Genomic DNA, 23,570 nt, shown 5'->3' with positions numbered 1-23,570 from the left:
GTTGGATGCGTATTTGGGAGCTATTATTGAAAGCGTGGGCCTTGACTTCTTTTTGTTATAATGCCCACTATCTGTATTGTGTTCAAGAAATTAATATGAGAGAACCTGAAGCTTCCTGTAATCTTCATTTTCTTCTCGTTCTCATTTTGGTTATTGTCCGATACTTGGGGATTGGATAGAGACACATGCTGAGTGCCTACTACAGTCTTTGTAATAGCCAAAGTGCAGTTTGACTATGAAGAGCTCTGTGTGCCTTGAAAGGTTGTCCCTCTCACCAGCAGAAGTTGGTCCAGTACAAGATATGACCTCACCCACCTTGTCTGTGTAAAAATGGCATTCTGGAGTTTTAAGTTTGGCTTTCTCTGAGTGAGAGATCAAATACACTCACTTTATAAGTTAAAAGAGAAAAAGAGTTTTCATAGTGGCATTATATCCTTTCAGTCTTGACACTGCTCCCATAAAGAAATAACTAGTCTTCCACAAATTCTTTTAACTGAAAATACAATTAATTGAAATAAAATTAATACATTTGATACAATGTAATAACATTTATTGAAAGCTAAGCTCATTCCCTGCCTGAATTGTTTCAGAGTAGCAGCCGTGTTAGTCTGTATTCGCAAAAAGAAAAAGAGTACTTGTGGCACCTTAGAGACTAATCAATTTATTTGAGTATAAGCTTTCGTGAGCTACAGCTCACTTCATCGGATGCATTCAGTGGAGTTGTAGCTCACGAAAGCTTATTCTCAAATAAATTGATTAGTCTCTAAGGTGCCACATGTACTCCTTTTCTTTTTGCCTGAATTGTGTTACTGATGCTATTAATAGGCACCTTGCTTGAAGATTCTGCAGTTAGACTTAGTTAATGATGATGCATGAGCTAGAACTGAATCCAACCCTCTTCCTCTTGGTCGTATTGGCTCTATGGGGAGTCAAAAGCAGTAAAAATGTATCTTAGTCACTAAAGTCAGCAGATATGACTCAATCCACAAAGGGAGCAGATCTCTATGGAGTGAGGAAGTGTTATTTCTACAGTCATTTTTCTGTTCATAACTAGAGTTAAGGATTGGGGGGGGGGAATCCAACATTAGAGAAATGGAGCATATTTATACGTATGTGCCAAACCAATGGGAGGCAAACGATTTATTGTAAATAGTGTGCAGCAACATCCATCTCCCCTAATGGAAATGTCATGTGTGCATCTGTTTTAAACATCCAATTTAACAGAAAGAACTTAATGCGAATGCAGGAAGAAAATAAAAGTGGGATCACACACACAGTGTTTCCATAGCAGTTGGTGCTAAATCCCAGTGTGTTTCTATAAACTGCTCCTTTACATACCCAGAGCAAGAGCAGACTAGACTTTCCAGTGCACGCTCCCCCTGCCCAGGATTGGTGCAGGCAGGTCCACCCCGGCTCTGAGCAGCCCCTGGCGGGCAGCGAGCTCTCTCCCTCCCTTGGGAAGCACCAGCCTCGCTCCATTGCAACGGGCCTCTGCCGTGCGCTCGCTCGCCCCTGCACTCAGGGCTGGGGCCGACTGCTAACGCAGGTGCAAGGTGCGCCAGGCTGCTACCACATACCTGGAGCGGCCGGCGCGGCGAGCCCGGCCCGAAGGATGCTCGGCGGGAGCGCGCGGCCACTGGTGCACGTTCTCGGAGCGCGGAGTCTCCTCCCCTCCCGGGCGGGGGCCCGCCCCGGCAGCAGCGGCGGCGGCGGCGGCGGCAGCATTGCACAGACCGGCCGGGACGGCCAGCAGCCACTTGCAGGGAAGCAGTTAGTAGAAGGAGGCGGCTGGCTGGAAAACGTTTCCTCCTCCTCCTCCGACCAGGCTTTGAGTCTGTTTGTCCAGCAGCAGCAGATCCGTCCTCAAAGCAATGGGGAAGGTTGCGCTGAGCGGGGCGCAGGCGGGCTACCCTGAGGAAGAGAGAGCAGCCCCAGCTTGCAAGCAATGCGCCTCCTGGGCTGCCTCCTCCTGCTCCCAGCTTTGAACCTTTTGTTTTCTCCAGTCGGGGGCAGCGAGCTGCTGGCTGCTGCTATGTCAGGAAAGTTCCAGGAGGCGTCGGATCAGGCCAGGCGTTTGCTCTGCCGGGATCTGCAAGGCGCGGTGGTTGTTCCGAGGTGAGACTTTGTTCTCTTCCTAAACACCCTTCTGCCCGCTGTTCAGAGCAAGTGGATTGCTCCAGTTGTGGGTGCGGGGGGGTGCTATGCGTGTGCGCCAGAGGGAGCGGATCATCTGAATGGGAGAGAGGGGAGAGGTGAACCCCAGAATTGTGCTGGGGTTTTTCTTTTTCTGGAGAGTCCTGCACAATTGTCCCAGGTGCATTTGTTTTGTTTAACTTACAGTGCGGATCCCATCCGCTAGACTAATTCTCTCGTTTCTGACTGGGGCTGAGCTAGAAACGCACCGTTTCTCCGTGGCACCTGGTGCCCTTTCACTCGGGCTGTTGTCTCTAAGCAGCTAGGCCATTTTAGACATCTGCACCCCGAAGAGTACTTGCATTCCTGGGCCCCAGGGCAACTGGCTGTCGAACCTAATTCGAGTTGCAAATAATCTCTAGCCAGCTGTCCAGGTGGGAAAAATCCGCTTCATCTTCAGGCTTTATTCCAGGAGCCATTTATCAAGCCATTAATTAATAGGCAGAGTGGTTACTAGGGTTTTATAACCCTAGTTATAACCCAGTTGCACTGCTGCAGAGTTCAGCCAAAGAAACTGACTCTTCTTTCCGAATCTAAAGGTGCTATAAAAAGTAGAGGTTTTGTCAGCCATGAGGTAGGCGCTTTAGGTTTCTCACACAATTGTTTCCCAAGACAAACCTTCACACGAGGCGTTTCCATTTCCTCTTTTTTAAAAGTGTTTCCTCGTCTGGCCCCTCAAATTCTGGCATTATTTTATATCTGTTCAAACTTGGCCATAAAGCATGTGCTTTTTACAGTGGTCTTTGGCCTCTTCGCAAAGGTGTTGAAAACACACATTCCATGTTTTTTCTTTTATTGCCTCAGTTGTGGGCTTGTTCTTTCGAGTGGTTGCTAAATAAAAGCTGTAGTTCAGTATGTGATCCAAACATGAAAGCTCCCTATTATCCTCGAGGAGTTACATTCATAGTAGATATTTAAAGGGTTGAATGTCATCTCTTTATCTTCCCTTACCTTTTTAAGAGTGATTCTTTACAGTTTGATTTTATAGCCTATACAGTATCTATATTTCTCTATTTTTCATTCCAATTCTCTCTTTTATGTATTGTCTTGTTATCACTTTGCCTGCAGAAATGCAAATTAAATTGGGTGGCTGGGGACTCAGATTTCTACTTTTAAAATATATTAAATAGATTTCAAGTCCAAAATACTTTCTACCAGAGGATGCATGTTATTTATTGCCTAAGAAAGGAAATTGACTTGTGAATTCTTGGACTGTGAGAACTGCAACAGTATCTATCTAGTTATTTTAGGATTTTCTGTCCTTACCAGCAGTGTTTTGTATCTAAGGTCTTGATTGTGAAAAGTTTTTTACTAGACAAAAATACTAACATACACCCATTGATATATTTTTGATTGAAGAGTGACTCTTAGCCAAAAAAGTGCCCCATGTGAAAACATGAGAGAAACTGGTTTTCCCGTCTGGTTAGAACAATTTTATTTGTGGGATTTGTGTTTACAATGCAACTTTGTGCATAGCATCTTTCATTAATGACTGTACAAAGACACATAATACAAGACACACTCTGAAATGTTTCAGTAAGTAGAATTGTAAAGACATTTTTGGCAAATCAGTTAAGGTATAATTGTTTCCCCATGAAAATGGGGTGAAACAAAGGAATATATATGCATAAAGATATAAGCAACATCTACTTTTGCAAAATGGGGAGAAGATGTGACAAGCAAGTTGTGTGTGTGGCTGAGGGGACTGTCAAAAATTGTTCATTTTTATTGAAGAATGAATGTTTAAATACTGGGAAATATATTTTGTACAATGCATTCTCTGCTATTGTAAGGAACATATGGTACATAGCTGATCTTATAGCAGAGAGAATAAGAATCTGATATGAGAGACAGTTTCTCACAGATTACATAGACCATTTCTGAATATCTGTTAACTGCTTTTTTGAAAAACAGCTTTTAGTTGAACGGGAAAAACCAAGTTCCCTCTAATTTTTGACAGGCCGTGTGTGCAAAAAATTTCTTCTGTGCAAATTGTTGTGCTTCTGTGCAAATTCTTGTGCGTGTGGTGTTTCGCCAGGTGTGCAGGGTTTAGGATCTGTGTGCGTGCGCACACGTGCACAGCTTAGAGGGAACAGTGATTGCCAGCTCTTCAGTGTGCTTTGCTTCAATGTTTGCAGTGTTCTACTCTCTACTGTCTGATGTCAGGTTTAACAGTGATGTTGTCACTTCCCAGGGTCATATTAGACTAAAAAATTTAATTGTAATGAACCTGTCTACAGAAGCAGATTTGACGCTGACCAGTATTGAGGTTTATTTGTTTTATTTGCTGTGATCATCTTTGAATAATTTTTGCTTGTTTCCATACCTGAAATTGAATTTTTGCACTCATACTATCCCAGATCAGAAACCCAGATGCTTTTCTTATGCACGTTTACTTGCATAAGTTATTAGACAGTGTCCTTATTATTACAGTGTGTGTCAAATGGATAGCTGCCTTTATAAACTGAGAAAATAATATGAATCAGGACAAAACTGACAGGAGCATACTCGTTTCCCATTATCTGCTCATCTATTAAGAGATGTTGACACTTTTCATAAGGTAATGGCTGATCACGTTGTTTTCACATTTCATTCCTGTGCCACTCTGAAAATCTCCCTTTAATAATAAGAGTAGGTGATGTATGGAGGCATAGCATACTAAGGGCTTGTACACACTACCACTTATGTCAGTATAACTTGTGTAGCTCGGGGTGTGAATAAGCCACCCCTCCCCCACCGAGTGACATAAATTACACCAACCTAAGCGCGGTGTGGACAGCACTATGTCAGCTTCACCCACTGACACAGCTATCACCTCTATTGGAGGTGGTTTTATTATGCTGATGGGAGAGCTCTTCACCAGACATGCTACAGTGGTGCAGCTGCATTCATGCTATTGTAGACTAGCCCTAAGTGACGAAACAGTAGAAAAGGCTTGTAGTTTTGAAGTTGGAAACAGGTATTGCTGTTTTGTAACTATTTGCACGAAGATAACTTTACTTACTGTAGTAGAAAGAAATCTGGAGGAGTCTCTTACATCCAGTGTAAGACATTGGTCCTGCTTTGAAGTGCTGTAGATATGATGGGGCATTAAAACATATATAGGGATTATCACATGCTTCTTAGTGCCTTATTTCACTGGTAGATGTTTTGCTTATTCATTCCAATCTATATTACATTCCACTGTCTTGAATAAACAAAAGATCTTGAGATCAATTAAATATCTTAATTGGGTAGAATGTCTGCCAACATATTTTGACTTTGCTCATTTCAGGCCACATTCTGGTACCCTTATCCATGCTGAATAACACCTTGCTCAGTGAGTAGTCTCATTGAGCTCAATGGGCTCAATTATAAGTGGCATAAGTCACTTGCATAGGGGGCATAAGGAAGCCCAAGATTCTCCCTCATTCCCCTGTGTTGGCTACCCATAAGATCAACTTATACAGGAGAGTTGGGGAGAGCAGATGTATCTGTGATGCTACTCTTCTCTTTTGCATAGGGGGCCAGTCAGGAAGTGGGTAAAGGCTTGACTCCATTCCCCCACACCCTCCCCTTATGCACTGGCCAGTGCAGCAGAGAGGGGAAGTAAGCTGTTTCAGGAAAGGGCTGGCAAAACTTACTTTTCCTCCTCCCACTCCAAATTTGCTTCTGGGGCAGACCCACTGGGCTAGTAAGGCGTTATTCAATGTGAATAAGGATATGAGAAGCCAACCCAGAGCGTGCTAATATTCTTACACCAACTAGCATGACACAATGCTTGGGCTAAATGACTCAAAGCTGGATTTAAAGTTGTTAGCATGGCTGAAGTCCAAGAAGATTTCTTCATGCACTGGTCCTCTTCCATCAGAATTATGAACAAATCTTGGGCATGTGGAATCCGTCTGGAATTTTGTAAATATGCATCTTGCTGCTTGGTTCACATCTATGGTGTTTTTGAATTCTTGGTCTCACTGTGTGTGTACTGTATGTTATGTTATGTTATGGGTTTTTTTTTGTGGGGGGGGAAGAATTGTGAGGGAAGATATCTTGATGTGTCTAGATAATAGTCCTATCTCTTGCATAGTGCTTTTCATCAGAAGACCTCAAAGTACTTTACAAAGGAAGTCAGTATCATTATCCTCATTTCACAGATGGGGAAACCGAGATACAGAGAAGTAAAGTGACTTGCCCATGGTTAGCCAGCCAGCCAGTGACATAGCCAGGACTAGAACCCAATAGGTACACTGCCCCTCAGGAAAGCAATGCATTTTAAAAAGCATGTGTAGTCTGTGTGCTAAGGGCTATAACTACCATCCAAATTAGTAGTACAACTAAGAATTTAGATTTGCTACATGATTTTCTCATGTATTGATGAACCTGAATAAAGAAGAACATGGATGAATTACAGTGATATTTTAAATGTAGGAAATAATAATAACGAGGAAGTCTGGTGACATGATAAAACACAGCACACATGTTTTATACATTACCTGTCAAGACCCCAAGACCAAACTAATTCCATAGAACGTTTTATAATATGAGGGAGGAATACTATTAAACACTTTGTGAGTAAAAAGGGAAAGAGCAGGAACATGAAGCTTTTAATCACTTAGGTTGCAGTTCAGGAAAGTACTTAAGCACATGCTTAACTTTAACGACACACTGGAATATAGCAAGTGCTTAAGCGCTTTCTGAGCTGAAGCCCCAGTTTAGTCATTCCATGTAAATTTACTTGAAAGATTCCTCATAGGATACAAGCGTCTCAGTGTTTACATGTTTCAACACCTTTCTTTTCTAAAGCTTAGCTTACTGTCTAAGGCCCAGATTCAGTAAGGTATTTCAGTACATGCCTAATTTGAAGTATGGGAGTAGTCCAGTTGACTTCAGTGGCACTTTTGAAGTACCTTGCTGAATTGAGTATATTTTGCTGCCATCTATATATAGATAGCACACAAATAACTGTCGAAATAAACATTATTAAGACTGCAAAGTCAAACACGCAAATGTTAGGAAATGCCAAATTAAGGTTGCCTGTGTTCTTTTAACTTAGTTTTTGTGTTTGTAATTCCTAGGCTTTCTAAAAAGCATACTGAAAAAGCAGAAATTTGATTGTGGCATCCTATTGACGCCTGTGTAGTTGACATCCGTAGCATTTGAACCTTGAACCACATGCAGGCTTGTGCCACTTAAGCTAACGGACTAACTGTTAGCAGTAGTAGGTTGTCATTCTGCAAGTGAGTTTCACAGATATTTGCTGACATCAGAGGAATGGTGAGACTCCAAAATCTTGAGTTCCTTTCAAGGCTCTCGTGGGAAGTGTGCTCTAGTGGGTGCAGACTTTTCTGTCCATTTCTCTCCCAAAGTGTGACCCTTCTACCTCATCCCCTTCAACCTGTCTCTTTCCCACATCAGGCTCCTTGTCCTAATGCCATTCTCCTTGTCTATGCAGTCCCAGTTTCTTCAGGTTTCTCATCCCAGTCTTCTTGCTCAGCCCATCACAGTTCACCAGAAGCTCCCATTTCCAGCCTTCTTGCCTAGCTGGTCCCAGTCTCCATCCCAAAACACCTGTTTAGACCCTCCTGGCTTCAGGCCCAGTCTCAATGTCTCCACAGCTCCCGCTCCTAGTTCTTTTCCCCCCAGCTCTAGCTGTTTTGTCTATTGTCCCTGTCTGCAGGTCTGGCTCTTTTTCCCCCTCAGTATTCAAATCAGGCATTATCCTCCTCCACACTGCCTGGGTACCATCGGGGGGGGGTCATTGAAAGTACAGGAGAGACTGGTTCCCTGCTCTCAGTTCTGGTTCCCAAACCCAGCAGGGCCTATAGCAGCCCAGCGGTTTAATTTCAGGGAAAGTTCTACTCAGTCCTGGGATGAAACATAGCCAGTGTGGAGGGAATCTTGGGAATTTAGCAGCTAAAATATAAGATATGTCTACTGAGCATGTGCAAACGGCGACTTTTTTTCCCTAAAGGCTTATAATTTGGCCAAATCGGGGTGGATTTTCTTGGTGAGAGCAAAAGGCACGTCACTGATGCAAAGGCCACACCCCTGCCAAGTTTAAACTCCTTGCTTCAAAGCATGGTGGCATGAGAACTTTTCAAAGGACAGGCTGCTGGAATTTTTTAATATGGTACCCCTTAGGCATTCTGTGCCAAAAAATGAAAAATTCTGCGCCCAAATATTCTGCGTGCAATATTTTAAAATTCTGCACATTTTTATTTGTCAAAATAACCGTACATAATCACACCAGTTTCAATTATTTTGGTAATTTATTTCAAAATACCTGTAGAAAGTATATCTGTAAAAATACAGACACACACAAAAATTCCTCCAGGAGGAGAGAGTTAAAGAAACCCCTATAACAACCCAGTTCCTGTTTCTTTGCCCCCTTCTCCCTCCCCCCCTCAGAGCCCAGTTGGGGGGCCAGACACCCACAACCCCTCCCATCACAGAGCCCAGTCGCAGGCCCCCCCCAGTCAATACACCTGAACCCACTGCCCCCCACAGACCAGCCTTGGGGCCCCCTAGCTCATATACTCAGACCCCTTCCTCCCCAGAGCCTAGCCATTGCCCCACAGCCCAGACACCCCCTCCCCCCCGCCTCCTACCCCAGAACCCAGGGAGCCAGAGGGAGAAACAGCCTGTTGCTTAGTCTCAGGCCTGCATGGAGTTTCCTGTGCGCCGCCACCCGGTCCTTCACACAGGAGGTGCTGGGAACTGTAGCTGCCAGGCACCCTCTATCTTCTCCACCTCCCAGCAGTGTCTTCTATGTGCGAGCTGGGCTCTGCTGGGTCCAGTAACCCCTAGTGGCAGCTAGCAGCACTGTGGCCCATTTCTTTGGGGGACAGTAACATTATGTAGGCAGAATTTCATTTCGGAACCACTGCGCAATGCAAAATTTTGCAGAATTTCCCCAGGAGAAATATATGGGACAAAACAACATATTTTTCCTTATCCTTTTTCTTGGAAGTGGCTGAACTATTTTCACTGAAATTTCCCCAGCAATATTTAGTTAGTGTTTTTTTTGGCAAAGTTAAAAGCAATTGAAAACAGGGTCTTATAATGGGAAGTATCTGGCCTCCTCAATAATCAGCAGTGCTAACAGCCCCACCTATAATGTTACACATACAAAACCATGTTAAAAGAACATTAAGGTTGCAAAGTCAAGCACCCAAAAGTTAGGAAAAATGCCAGAATTAAAGTTGCTTGTGCAACCTTAATTCAGCTCCTTTGTGCTTATGCATTGTGATACACAGGACCAGATTTAGGGGCAAGCAACTGCCTGGGTGCCGCACTTGGAGGGCACCGGGCTTGGGATGCTGTTTTTGTTGTTAGCATCTTATATGACAGGGATAAATCATGCATACAAATTGTGCATCGAGGTCATGAAATTGGCTACAAATGCAATAAAAAATAAAGTATTCAAAAGTTTAACAAATTGGGTCGGGGCCGGGGAGGTGGTGCTGAAGATGCTCATCGCCTGGGGTGCCATTTGGTCTTAGGCCAGCCCTGATGATAGTCTTTAATTACATGCTATTTTTTCACAGGATTCCTTCCTCATTCAGTGCACAGGATGGCCAGTGTTCACTTAATGAGCATCTACTCCATATTTTGTTTTCTCCTCGTTGTTCCGTGTGTGGTCCCATGCCTTATGTGCAGCACACTATTCAAACCCTGCTCTGAAGACAGAATTATTCATTTCATCATTAATTTTCTATAGCGTTCATCACTATAGTATCAGAATGCTTTGCAAACGTTAATTCATTTATCCTCAGAAAATCTCTGTGAGGTCAGGAGGTGATATTATCCACATTTTATGATGGGAAGCTGAGGTACAGAGAAATTAAGGTCACAAGTGTCCACTGATTTAGGGTGCTCAATTTGAGTTACTTTAAATTCCAGAGAGAGAATTTATGCAACAGATGTACAAAGGAAAAAGCAGATTTTTTATATGAAGACTGTAAAAATCATATCTTTTTATGGCTGAATTGGACAGACTATAAAAACTATTAGAGCAGGTCATTGCTTTAGGATTTACTATACTCCACAAAATCACACCTTTTTGAGCATCCTCTAAAGTTCTGTGTTTATAATAATGAAAAAGTATGTGATTTCTCAAAAAAGTAGTAAAGATGCTTTTTAAAAAAGTGTTGAAAATGATTCTGAAATAGAAAAATTGAATTGTGTTGCTTAAATTCTGAAGTTCTGCAGATTTACTACTTTACTCTTATTCCATTGAGCCTTGTATTCTATCAGATCATTTAGGTTTAAAGTCTTCAGTATTATTTGTCACTTTTGAGGTTTTCTCCTGAAATTTGTTTGTGATTTGGTATGTTGTTGCCAAGAGTTGGTGTGTACATAGGTGTGTCTAACTAGGAAGCTATTAAATTGTGGTGTTCTGCCCTGGATATTGTTTGTTATAACTTCTTGTATTATATTAAAAAAAAGATGTGTGTATGTATATACACAAACACTCTTTATGATACAGGAAGTTATTCTAACTTCTATTTTATATCATAATTTACAAAAAACAACAACAACAGACTAACCAAAAACTCTTCTTGAAGCATTTAAAGAGTACACTCATGTGCATGCTTGCACTCAGTCTCTCATCAGAGGTTTGTGTGTGTGTGAAGTAACATCCCAGGAGATGGAATCCTTCTATTCACGGAGAAGAATCAACACATTTAGTGGAAATGAAGAACCTCCGCCCCCCGAATGTCATAACCCTGATTTGAAGGGCTTACCATTAGAGCTGAAAAGTTAGTTTGGTCTCCAGGACCACTGAAGGTTTGTCTACACCATGGAGACTATGCTGGCATAGCAGTGTCACTGATAATGACTTAAATCAGCAAGCAGGAAACATTGATTTAAATAATCAATTTCAGTCATGTTTTCAATTGAACTTTTTAGTTATTTTCTTAAAGGTTGATCCTCATTGGTTGGTAATCATTAAAATGTTGATTTGCAACTAAATATAGCCTTTGTACTAAGTTTGGTGCTTCTTTTTGCTAATAGGAGAATGTGCCATAGCTATACATGTATATATTTAAGCAGTTATATAAATTAATCTACATTCATTCAGATTTTTAATTTTTACATTTTTAATTACAAAATGGTGAATGATCTATTTCTTATTGACTAGATCATGATTAATTTTTTACTTGTGATTTGTCAAGCTCTATTTGGATGGAAATAAAAAATGCACTAAAACAGCATTTTAAATATTTTTATTTAAAATACATTAAATATGCTAGATGCAGAAGGGGGAAAAAGGCTTATCAAAAGTTTTGCATTGAAAATTGATTTCTTAAAGGAAATATTACCTGTAGTTAATCAATTGAATTGATAGTTTCCTATCCTCATGGCTTTCAAGATTTTAGAACTGCTTTATTTCATTCTCTCACTTATTTTTTCAACTCCCAGTTGGTTTCTTAACTTTGAATGAACTAGTCATTGAACTGAACTGGTTGAATAAACTGAAATGAAGAAAATGTTTTCGGTCAACCTGCAGAAACACTACAGCTGTCAAAAGTGGATTAGGCACGTCAGCAAACTCTGGTTCCAGGTGCTAAGCCAATGACTTCTACTAGTTCTGTGGTTTGACTTTCTTTAAACCATGGCAGCAAATATGTACTGCTTATAATTTTTTTTGTTTAAATAATTTAATAGATTATAATAAGTTTAGGCCTCCACTTAGGTTGTCAGTTTCAAATTTAGTTTTAAATAGGTTTATTTAAAAATCAAAACAAACCCATGTTTGATTTTAAAAACATTTTTTTTTTAATTTTATCTATTTTTATGCACTCTGTGTAGGAACACCATCACTTCCTGGAACGACGGTAGCTACGTTAATGGAAGCATTCTTCCATCAACATAACTGCATCTACACTGGGAGTTAAGTCAGCATAACTTATGGCGGGCACAGGTGTGGATTTTTTATACCCCTGATCGACATAGCTATGTCGACCTAACTTTTAAATATGGACCAGGCTTGAATCTTTGGAGTATCTGCTGAGGGTATGTCTAGACTAGAAACACTACATCATTTCCAGTGTAGACATTCATTACAGTGACCCAAGGGATTCTTCTATTGCGGTAGTAAATTCACCTCTTTGAGGCCTGGTCTACACTACAAAGTTAAATCAATGTAAGCTGCCTTGCATCAACCTAGCTGTACATGTGTCTACACTTGATGTAAGCACTCTCTTATGGTGACACAATTACACCAGCTCCCTGAGCCATGGTTGATGTAATGACATCGACATAGCATGAGTCCAGACACTGCATTACCCATGTCAACCCTAAAAGTCCTTCAGCAGCTGTCCCACGATGCCTGACAATGACCACTCTGGTCACAATTGAGATCTCCACAGCTCAGGAATGACCGAGACTGGAAGCTTCCCCTCTCTTTCTCCCCCCCACCCCAACCCACACACTTCAAAAGCTCTCAAATTTTTGAAAGGCTTTTTCCTGATTGTCCAGCTTACCGAGCACATTGAGCAGCTCTCCATTCTTGTCTGCAACTGCCCAGCTGACCATGCCAGCTACACACTTCAGATGCACTCCAGCCTGGAGTAGGCTGGAGCGATTAGATCTCCCTTGCCTGTGGTGAGAAGAGGCCATCCGTGAGCGGATTGCACAGGGGATGCAGGAGAAGGAGCACAACAGAGATCCGCAGCAGTGCCAAGTGAAAGCAAAGGAGCTGTGGCAGGCAGATCAGAAGGCTTGGGAGGCCAACAGTCAATCTGGTGCTGAGTCACAGACCAGCTGCTTTTACAAAGAGCTGAATGCCATAGTTGGCGGAGACCCCACCTGCACCCCACAGAGCATGGTGTATACCTCTGAGGAGCCGGAGTCACAAGCCCTTGCCTTGAAATAGGACAAGAAGGAGGAAGAGGAGGAGACTGGGGAGCATGTGAGTGGAGGGTGCGGCGGGGTCCAGCTATGCTACAAGACAAGACCTGTTTGAGACTCCACCACAGTCCAGTAAAGCACGGGTGAGCCCGATGCAGGGAAACAAACGTTGGGTAAGTGTGTACATGTATTTTCCATTACAATGAAGTACTGATGATGTCCCCAACTTAACAGGACACAGCTATTGACTTTTTTCACTAATTTATTCCTACTAGAAGAGGTAGCAGTACAACTAGAGAGGTAGTGTTGTTATTTGCTTTTTGTTCCCCTGTGGAGTTAGGTGGGGGCAGAGGGGCATGCGGAGCAGTTTGTTTATGTATGTAGGGATGTCCCTTGAATCCTCCTCGGAGATCTTGATAAAACTTTTATGGAGTTACTCTGTAGTCCTTTCCTGAAGGTTTCTACAGATGGCATCCCTATTTCTTTGTCCGCGGTAGGACACTTTCCCATCCTGGTCAACAGTTACTTTGGCAGTCACCATTGCAGTCAACAGGCTAACGGCATATGGGCCCTGGCAGCTTTGGGATGCCAGCAGCAGCTGTATTCTTGGTGCCTTTATCACCTTCAGGAGTGAGATATCAGCTAAAATCTCCACTGCCTGTAGAAAATGGTGCCAGTATTTAGTACCATTTCCCTCTACTTATCATAGAATCATAGAATCATAGAATATCAGGGTTGGAAGGGACCTCAGGAGGTCATCTAGTCCAACCCCCTGCTCAAAGCAGGACCAATCCCCAATTAAATCATCCCAGCCAGGGCTTTGTCAAGCCTGACCTTAAAAACTTCTAAGGAAGGAGATTCTACCACCTCCCTAGGTAACGCATTCCAGTGTTTCACCACCCTCCTAGTGAAAAAGTTTTTCCTAATATCCAACCTAAACCTCCCCCACTGCAACTTGAGACCATTACTCCTTGTCCTGTCATCTTCTACCACTGAGAATAGTCTAGAACCATCCTCTTTGGAACCACCTCTCAGGTAGTTGAAAGCAGCTATCAAATCCCCCCTCATTCTTCTCTTCTGCAGACTAAACAATCCCAGTTCCCTCAGCCTCTCCTCATAAGTCATGTGTTCCAGACCCCTAATCATTTTTGTTGCCCTTCGCTGGACTCTCTCCAATTTATCCACATCCTTCTTGTAGTGTGGGGTCCAAAACTGGACACAGTACTCCAGATGAGGCCTCACCAATGTCGAATAGAGGGGAACGATCACGTCCCTTGATCTGCTCGCTATGCCCCTACTTATACATCCCAAAATGCCATTGGCCTTCTTGGCAACATGGGCACACTGCTGACTCATATCCAGCTTCTCGTCCACTGTCACCCCTAGGTCCTTTTCCGCAGAACTGCTGCCTAGCCATTCGGTCCCTAGTCTGTAGCTGTGCATTGGGTTCTTCCGTCCTAAGTGCAGGACCCTGCATTTATCCTTATTGAACCTCATCAGGTTTCTTTTGGCCCAATCCTCCAATTTGTCCAGGTCCCTCTGTATCCTATCTCTGCCCTCCAACGTATCTACCACTCCTCCCAGTTTAGTATCATCCGCAAATTTGCTAAGAGTGCAATCCACACCATCCTCCAGATCATTTATGAAGATATTGAACAAAACCGGCCCCCGGACCGACCCCTGGGGCACTCCACTTGACACCGGCTGCCAACTAGACGTGGAGCCATTGATCACTACCCGCTGAGCCCGACAATCTAGCCAACTTTCTACCCACCTTATAGTACATTCATCCAGCCCATACTTCTTTAACTTGCTGACAAGAATACTGTGGGAGACAGTGTCAAAAGCTTTGCTAAAGTCAAGAAACAATACATCCACTGCTTTCCCTTCATCCACAGAATCAGTAATCTCATCATAGAAGGCGATTAGATTAGTCAGGCATGACCTTCCCTTGGTGAATCCATGCTGACTGTTCCTGATCACTTTACTCTCGTCTAAGTGCTTCAGGATTGATTCCTTGAGGACCTGCTCCATGATTTTTCCAGGGACTGAGGTGAGGCTGACCGGCCTGTTGTTCCCAGGATCCTCCTTCTTCCCTTTTTTAAAGATTGGCACTACATTAGCCTTTTTCCAGTCATCTGGGACTTCCCCCGTTCGCCACGAGTTTTCAAAGATAATGGCCAATGGCTCTGCAATCACATCCGCCAATTCCTTTAGCACTCTCGGATGCAACTCGTCCGGCCCCATGGACTTGTGCACGTCCAGCTTTTCTAAATAGTCCCTCACCACCTCTTTCTCCACAGAGGGCTGGCCATCTACCCCCCATGTTGCGATGCCCAGCGCAGCAGTCTGGGAGCTGTCCTTGTTAGTGAAGACAGAGGCAAAAAAAGCATTGAGCACATTAGCTTTTTCCACATCCTCTGTCACTAGGTTGCCTCCCTCATTCAGTAAGGGGCCCACACTTTCCGTGGCTTTCTTCTTGTTGCCAACATACCTGAAGAAACCCTTCTTGTTACTCTTGACATCTCTTGCTAGCTGCAGCTCCAGGTGCGATTTGGCCCTCCTGATTTCATTCCTACATGCCCGAGCAATATTTTTATACTCTTCCCTGGTCATATGTCCAACCTTCCACTTCTTGTAAGCTTCTTTTTTATGTTTAAGATCCGCTAGGATTTCACCATTAAGCCAAGCTGGTCGCCTGCCATATTTACTATTCTTTCGACTCATCGGGATGGTTTGTCCCTGTAACCTCAACAGGGATTCCTTGAAATACAGCCAGCTCTCCTGGACTCCTTTCCCCTTCATGTTAGTCCCCCAGGGAATCTTACCCATCTGCTCCCTGAGGGAATCAAAGTCTGCTTTCCTGAAGTCCAGGGTCCGTATCCTGCTGTTTACCTTTCTTCCCTGTGTCAGGATCCTGAACTCGACCATCTCATGGTCACTGCCTCCCAGATTCCCATCCACTTTTGCTTCCCCCACTAATTCTTCCCTGTTTGTGAGCAGGAGGTCAAGAAAAGCTCCCCCCCAGTTGGCTCCTCTAGCACTTGCACCAGGAAATTGTCCCCTACGCTTTCCAAAAACTTCCTGGATTGTCTATGCACCGCTGTATTGCTCTCCCAGCAAATATCAGGAAAATTAAAGTCACCCATGAGAACCAGGGCGTGCGATCTAGTAGCTTCTGCGAGTTGCCGGAAGAAAGCCTCATCCACCTCATCCCCCTGATCCGGTGGTCTATAGCAGACTCCCACCACTACATCACTCTTGTTGCTCACACTTCTAAACTTAATCCAGAGACACTCAGGTTTTTCTGCAGTTTCGTACCGGAGCTCTGAGCAGTCATACTGCTCCCTTACATACAGTGCTACTCCCCCACCTTTTCTGCCCTGCCTGTCCTTCCTGAACAGTTTATAACCATCCATGACAGTACTCCAGTCATGTGAGTTATCCCACCAAGTCTCTGTTATTCCAATCACGTCATAATTCCCTGACATCACCAGGACCTCCAGTTCTCCCTGCTTGTTTCCAAGGCTTTGTGCATTCGTATATAAGCACTTGAGAGAACCTGCTGATCGCCCCTCATTCTCAGTATGAGGCAGGAGCCCTCCCCTCACAGACGTTCCTGCCTGTGCTTCCTCCCGGTATCCCGTTTTCCCACTTACCTCAGGGCTTTGGTCTCCTTCCCCCGGTGAACCTAGTTTAAAGCCCTCCTTACTAGGTTAGCCAGCCTGCTCGCAAAGATGCTCTTCCCTCTCTTCGTAAGATGGAGCCCGTCTCTGCCCAGCATTCCTCCTTCATGGAACACCATCCCATGGTCAAAGAATCCAAAGCCTTCTCTCCGACACCACCTGCGTAGCCATTCGTTGACTTCCACGATTCGACGGTCCCTGCCCTGGCCTTTTCCTTCCACAGGGAGGATGGACGAGAACACCACTTGCGCCTCAAACTCCTTTATCCTTCTTCCCAGAGCCACGTAGTCCGCAGTGATCCGCTCAAGGTCATTCTTGGCAGTATCATTGGTGCCCACATGGAGAAGCAGGAAGGGGTAGCGATCCGAGGGCTTGATGAGTCTCGGCAGTCTCTCCGTCACATCGCGAATCTTAGCCCCTGGCAAGCAGCAGACTTCTCGGTTTTCCCGGTCAGGGCGGCAGATAGATGACTCAGTCCCCCGGAGGAGAGAGTCCCCGACCACCACCACCCGCCTCCTTCTCTTGGGAGTGGTGGTCGTGGAACCCCCAACCTCAGGACATCGCATTTCATGCCTTCCAACCAGCGGAGTCTCCTTCTGCTTTCTCCCCCCAGATGTATCGTCTGGTCCACTCTCCGCAATGGTACCTGTGGAGAGAACATGAAAGCGGTTAGTTACCTGTGTCTGCGTTGCTGGAACTCGGACATTCCCCCTTCTTCTTCTGGAGGTCACATGTTGCCAAGCTTCTTCACTGGCCTCTTGGCTCCGCTGTGCAACCTGCTCTAAATCTTTAGAGCTTTGCGCCTGTAGAAGCATATCCTGACGTTTGTCCAGAAAATCCTCAGTTTCTCGTATGCAACGCAGGGTCGTTATCTGTTGCTCCAGACCTTCAATCTTCTCTTCCAATATGGAGACCAGCTTGCACTTTGTACAGACAAAGTCGCTTCTGTCCTGTGGAAGAAAGACAAACATGGTACATCCAGTGCAGGTCACAACAGCTGAAACCCCCCCTTCCATATCACCTTCCTACTATTAGCTTCCTCAGAGAAGTTGGCAAGATGTAAGCCTCACTGGGCTCACTCCAGGCGAACTCCCAGGCAAACTCCTGCTGTGTGCTGCTCTGCTGTCCCCCGCTGCTCAGCTGGTTCGCGAAGCTCTGGCTATTTTTAAACTTATGATTTCATGCAACCGAGCAATACCATTCTAGTTACCCTCGCCCCTGGCAGGCCATTGTCACCATGGCTGATGTAGTGAGTGGTGCGGTGCACAAGCACTCCAAAGCAGACGTGCCTTTAAGCATGTCTTCTTTAAAACTTTAGGGGAGCAAGGGAAGGGAGTTCTGAAATCTTTATTTTTGCTTTCTATTGTGACTATACTTACAGTGGTACCTCTGTGTGTTTCATCTGTAGTTGCTGCTGTTATGACCTTGAGGGGTTCCTGCTCCACACCCACAAAATGCCTTAGCCAGCTAAGGAGCAGAAAGAAGAGGACTCAGGATGACAAGTTCAGCGAGATCCTGCAAGCCAGTGCTGTATCAGATCGTGAGCAGGGGGCCTGGAGGGTGAATATTGCAGTCTGCATGGAGAAGGAAAGAGCAGACTTGAGAAACTCTCAGCAGAAAGTGGAGGAGGAGATGCACTAGTCCATAATGGAGCTTTTCCAGCAGCAAACACTGCTGCAAACTCTTGTGAACCTACAGGTTTAACAATCATGGGTTGATCTCCCTTTTCAGCCTCTGGAGAACTCCATTATAGCACCTCCCTATGCTCCCCTCAACACTCCAAATGGAATCTGGGGGTGCATCCCTACCCCTGCCATTCCACACCAGGGGACATTTTGGACAATCACAACTTCACATACACTGACCTATGAGAGCAGAGATTGCTAAAATGGAAATAAATATTCTTAAGTTTTATTTCATAAATTTATTAAGATTTTAATGTACTTGCTCTTAACTTGCACAGAATTTTTTGCAGTGTTTTTGTTAGTAACATTCTATTGTTCGGAAAATAATTCATCTTTATTAGCTCCCAAAATATGCTGCAGAATACCTAGCAGTAATGAAAGCACCCACTTCCTCGTTGCACAGTGTGACACAACTCATAGGATCAGTAACAAACACAGTGTAGTGATCGTAAATGTATAGCAAATGCCACAAAATTAATAGATGCATTGACAGTGTTACATTATGCATGTGCACCAAGCACCTCACAGTTGCTAACAGGCACCAGAAGAGCAGGGCGAGGTAGAACACAGTACATCACAGTGCATGGGGGGGGAGAAAACCTGGATTTGTGCTGGAAATGGCCCACCTTGATTATCATACACATTGTAAGGAGAGTGATCACTTTAGATAAGCTATTACCAGCAGGAGAGTGGGGTGGGGGGAGAGAAAACCTTTTGTAGTGGTAAACGCCCATTTTTTCGTGATTTGTATGTATAAGAACATCTTCTGTATTTTCCACAGTATGCATCCGATGAAGTGAGCTGTAGCTCACGAAAGCTTATACTCAAATAAATTAGTTAGTCTCTAAGGTGCCACAAGTACTCCTTTTCTTTTTACTATTAAAGTTCTTTTTCAAAGCCTCCCTGAGTTGGATAGCTCTGCACTGAGCTCTTCTGATAGCCCTTGTGTCCAACTTTTCAAATTCAGCAGACAGCTGCTCCACTTCCACCCTCCAGCCCAGCTGCAACATTTCCCCCTTTGCTTCACAGATGTTATTATGCAGGTCACAGCAGGCAGTGGGATGATGTTTTCACTCAGATCCACTCTTGTGAGTAAACAATGCCAGCCTCCCTTCAATCTACCAAAAGCACATTCAACTGTCATTCTGCACCTGCTGAGCCAATAGATTAATTTTTCCTTGGTGCTGTCAAGGTGGTGGGTGTACAGCTTCCTGAGTTAGGTAGGCTGGGTTCCCCAGGATCACTGTTGACATTGCAGCATCACCAGTGCTAATCCACCAATGGGGAAAGAAAGTTCCTGCTTGTAGCTTTCTGTACAGTCCTGTGTTCTTAAAAATGTCAGCGTCTGCGGCAAGGTGGTCTGGTGCCAAAATAGGAAGACGAGTTCTGTCTGTTGCTCCACTGCAGTTCAGGAAAGCCATTGCTGCAAATCCATCCATCTCAGATTGCTGAAAGTCACAGTCCTGCATAGCCGGAGATGATTAATGGCCCTGCAGGCTGGCATGGCAAGGGCCCCCCTAGTGGATTTTCCACCTTCAAAATGATTTCCCACTGACTGGTAGCAGTCCGGTGTTGCAAGCTTTGAGAATGTGATTGCCAATTGCTTCTCCACAGTCCATGAAAGTCTCCTTGTGATGTCCCTGTGCTGGAGGGCTGGCGCAAGCTTGCCATATAGATCCAGGAGCATGGCCTTGCCCATCCAAACGTTCTGCTGCCATTGCTCATCATCCCAGATCCGTCTTGCATTGTGATCCCACCAGTCAGTGCTTGTTTCTCAGGCTCAGAAGCAACACTTCACCATCTGCAGCTGCTCTGTGAATGCCACCAGCAACTTGAATTGGTTCTTGCTGTGTACCACATCAACCTGTCCTCCACAGAATCATCATGTTCCCCTCTGATTCAGTGGTTCTTGTGGCTCTACAAATACTGAAGGATCGTGCGCCCTGTGCTTGTAACACTCATGACAGTAGTGCAGAACTGTGAAGGCTCTGTGCTTCTGTCAGAGATGGTGGACAATGAGAAGGGCCAGATGGGTTTATGAGATTTTTTTTTTTAAAGGTGCAAAAATTATGGGAATATAGATGACATTATGAGATGGAGAAAGTTGCGTGCTGGGAGGTTGACTCCTTGCTCCCAGGCAGCCAAGCATGACCCGTTTCTGTCCCCCCTTGCATTGCCAAAACTTCCCAAAAAGTGCACTGGATGGGGGTGAGTTGCAGGCTGGGGTACCTACCCATGGTGTACCACACTGTGCATCGTCACAAATGCTTCTGGTGAATACGCATAGCACCAGTGCAGGGAGCCAAGTATCACGTGTACAAGTGATATACTATGGTGGCATTATATTGGTGCAACTTGCATTGGCAAAAGTTTGTAATATAGACATGCCATGTGAGGAGGTAGCTAGGTCGACAGAAGAATTCTTCTGTCAGCCTTGCAGTATCTACACTGGGGCTTAGGTAAGCTTAATTACATTACACAGGGCGTGAAATTTTTTACATCCCTGACAGATGCAGTTAAGATAACTGTGCCTGACTTGTAAGAGGGCAGGCAAACCTTTTCTCTTTACTCTGAGACGTTTCCACTGCAGTTACTATGTGGACACCTGTCTACCAGGAACTGGACTGTATCCATTCACTCATTTCACAGAGACTAAGAAACATCAGTTCGTAGCAGTGTATGGGCAATACTGACTTGGGCTGAATTTATTTCTTTACGTTTATTTAAATTGCCAGTTCAATCAAGCTCTAGGTACCTGTACAGTTATCTTTAAAAAACCACCCAAAAAATAAAAAAAAAAAAACTGAAGGAGAAATATCCTTACCATAAATAATTCTGCTGCCAGGCCACCTCATGTCTATAGCCTACTTAGTTGCGCCATAAGCCTGTATTACACTTAATAGTTCAGTGTATATAGCACCGTACCTCAACTTCCTCAAACTGCGCCTCCCAGAAAGGCTCAAGAAAACAAATGAGCGTTGTAGTGCATCCTGAAGACTGTAAAATCTGAGCTCTGTAGGATGAAGATGAAGGAAGAGTTCTAAAATTGAAAATTCTTCTTGGAAAATGACCTGCCAGCATCTCTCTCCCTTTCAAACCAAGGGACTGTCATCTTGAGCAGCTCTGCTGATTGCAGTGAGAGGAGCGGGAGTTTTTCAGGCAGCCCAGTGAAAGACTATGTATCCCGTTATCAGTCCTCCGAGGCATCCAGTTGATCAAGCCAATGTGTGTACTTTTCCCCTCCCTACCCCCCAAGAATACCAATAACTTCTTTGTTTTATTAGCATACTCAATTATCATAGTGACTACACACTTTAAAATATAAATGCCTTTTTAGCCTATTTGTGATATAGATGAACTATGGTATTAGTATTTAGCTGTGTGCAGCCAGATGGCTTATATAGTGTTGCTAAGGAAACACACTATAAATGTAGTGGTAGCTGAGTGTTCCCAGAATATCAGACTATTCGAAGCTGGTATTTTTAACTCATGTAGGCAGATAGATTAAATAGATACAATTATGAAATATTAATTTCCTGAGTTTTACATTTCATTATTTTTTATTGCTCATTTATATTTACTAAAGGTACTTGAATTCCTTATGGTGCCAATGAAGGTACATGGGGCACTTCGCTATGATTTACAGTTAAATGATAAAATAAACGTTAAGAAACTACAATAAAAAATCTACCATAAAAATAATTATCAAAACTGTTTGATGGATGGGTAAAGATATAAAGACCAAAGAGCAGTAGGGTCCTATGGAAAAATAGGGGTGGGAGGAGAACTTTGGGGTGGGAGGAGAAGTTAAGGTAATTTAAGTGTGGAAGAGAGAGCGCTACCAGCAAGGATGATAGAGGGGTAGGAGTATCACAATTTGTTACTGTTTGGTCTTTATAACAGCCTGTCAAAGTACACTCCAGACAGCAGCCCTGCCCAGGAAAGGAGTTTGATACCTTGTTGAAGGACTATGGGTGAGAAGGTATCAAATCTGCAATCTCAGGCCATTGACTTTGATTGACTCTCAAATATTGGCCTACCTCCATGGAACAGTATTTTTTCTACCCGGTGGTGTGTATGACTGTGGGAGAGGACTACAGAGAGAGAGAGAGAGAGAGAGAGAGAGAGACTGTCCTTAAGAACAGGTTTCAGAGTAGCAACTGTGTTAGTCTGTATTCGCAAAAAGAAAAGGAGGACTTGTGGCACCTTAGAGACTAACAAATGTATTTGAGCATAAGCTTTCATGAGCTACAGCTCACTTCATCGGATGCATTCAGTGGAAAATACAGTGGGGAGATTTATATACATAGAGAACATGAAACAATGGGTGTTACCATACACACTGTAACCAGAGCGATCACTTAAGGTGAGCTATTACCAGCAGGAGAGTGGGGGGGTGGGGGGGAACTTTTGTAGTGATAATCAAGGTGGGCCATTTCCAGCAGTTGACAAGAATATCTGAGGAACAGTGGGGGATGGGGTGCGGGGATAAACATGAGGAAATAGTTTTACTTTGTGTAATGACCCATCCACTCCCAGTCTCTATTCAAGCCTAAGTTAATTGTATCCAGTTTGCAAATTAATTCCAATTCAGCAGTCTCTCCTTGGAGATTGACAGATTGTCAGAGCCAGAAGAGCCATGTTTATCTCCCCCCACCCACCCCCCACTGTTCCTCAGACGTTCTTGTCAACTACTGGAAATGGCCCACCTTGATTATCACTACAAAAAGGTTCTCCTCCCCCAGCCCCCGCTCTCCTGCTGGTAATAGCTCACCTTAAGTGATCACTCTGGTTACAGTGTGTATGGTAACACCCATTGTTTCATGTTCTTGCTGGAGAGGGAGAAGGCAGGAGGGACACTGCCTTGCCTAAAAGGCTGATAAACCTCACACTCACTGAAGGGCTGGGATCAAACATGGGGACAGTGCCTCTCCGGTCATCTGTTATTTTTCAAAGATCTGTAACTCTTGAATGCTTTTAAGAGTAAAATCTTTGTGGTTAAGAAACTCCTTGGCTAAGCTTTAATATTAGCAAAATGAGTTAACTGAAATATCTTTAAGCTCATGGAGGGAAACACGTTCTTGAATTAGTGAGGGAAATATGATCTTGAATTACTAACGTGTAAGAAAACATGAGTTAATGTATAACTGCTTCCAAATATGTAATCCTG

At 43.9% G+C, this 23,570-nt stretch overlaps 1 protein-coding gene across 2 annotated transcripts in view; it reads left to right on the top strand.

Annotated features, from left to right (window-relative positions):
• Positions 1-1,630: 1,630 nt before the first annotated feature.
• Positions 1,631-23,570, top strand: part of GPR63 (G protein-coupled receptor 63) — a 37,015-nt gene continuing 15,075 nt past the window's right edge. Inside the window, exons 1-3 of one of the 2 annotated variants that reach the window (XR_012638799.1) lie at positions 1,683-2,115; positions 11,989-13,202; positions 18,124-19,047. The gene's annotated coding sequence lies outside the window, so the exon portion shown is untranslated. Of the gene's footprint in view, positions 2,116-11,988; positions 13,203-18,123; positions 19,048-23,570 lie in introns of those variants that run through there. The other variant, XM_074948126.1, reaches the window with a different exon arrangement.

This window comes from Natator depressus, chromosome 3 (genome assembly GCF_965152275.1).
Source record: "Natator depressus isolate rNatDep1 chromosome 3, rNatDep2.hap1, whole genome shotgun sequence".
NCBI classification, from domain to species: Eukaryota; Metazoa; Chordata; order Testudines; family Cheloniidae; genus Natator; species Natator depressus.
Note: the sequence above shows the minus strand (reverse complement) of the source record. Positions and strands in the feature narration are given on the sequence as shown.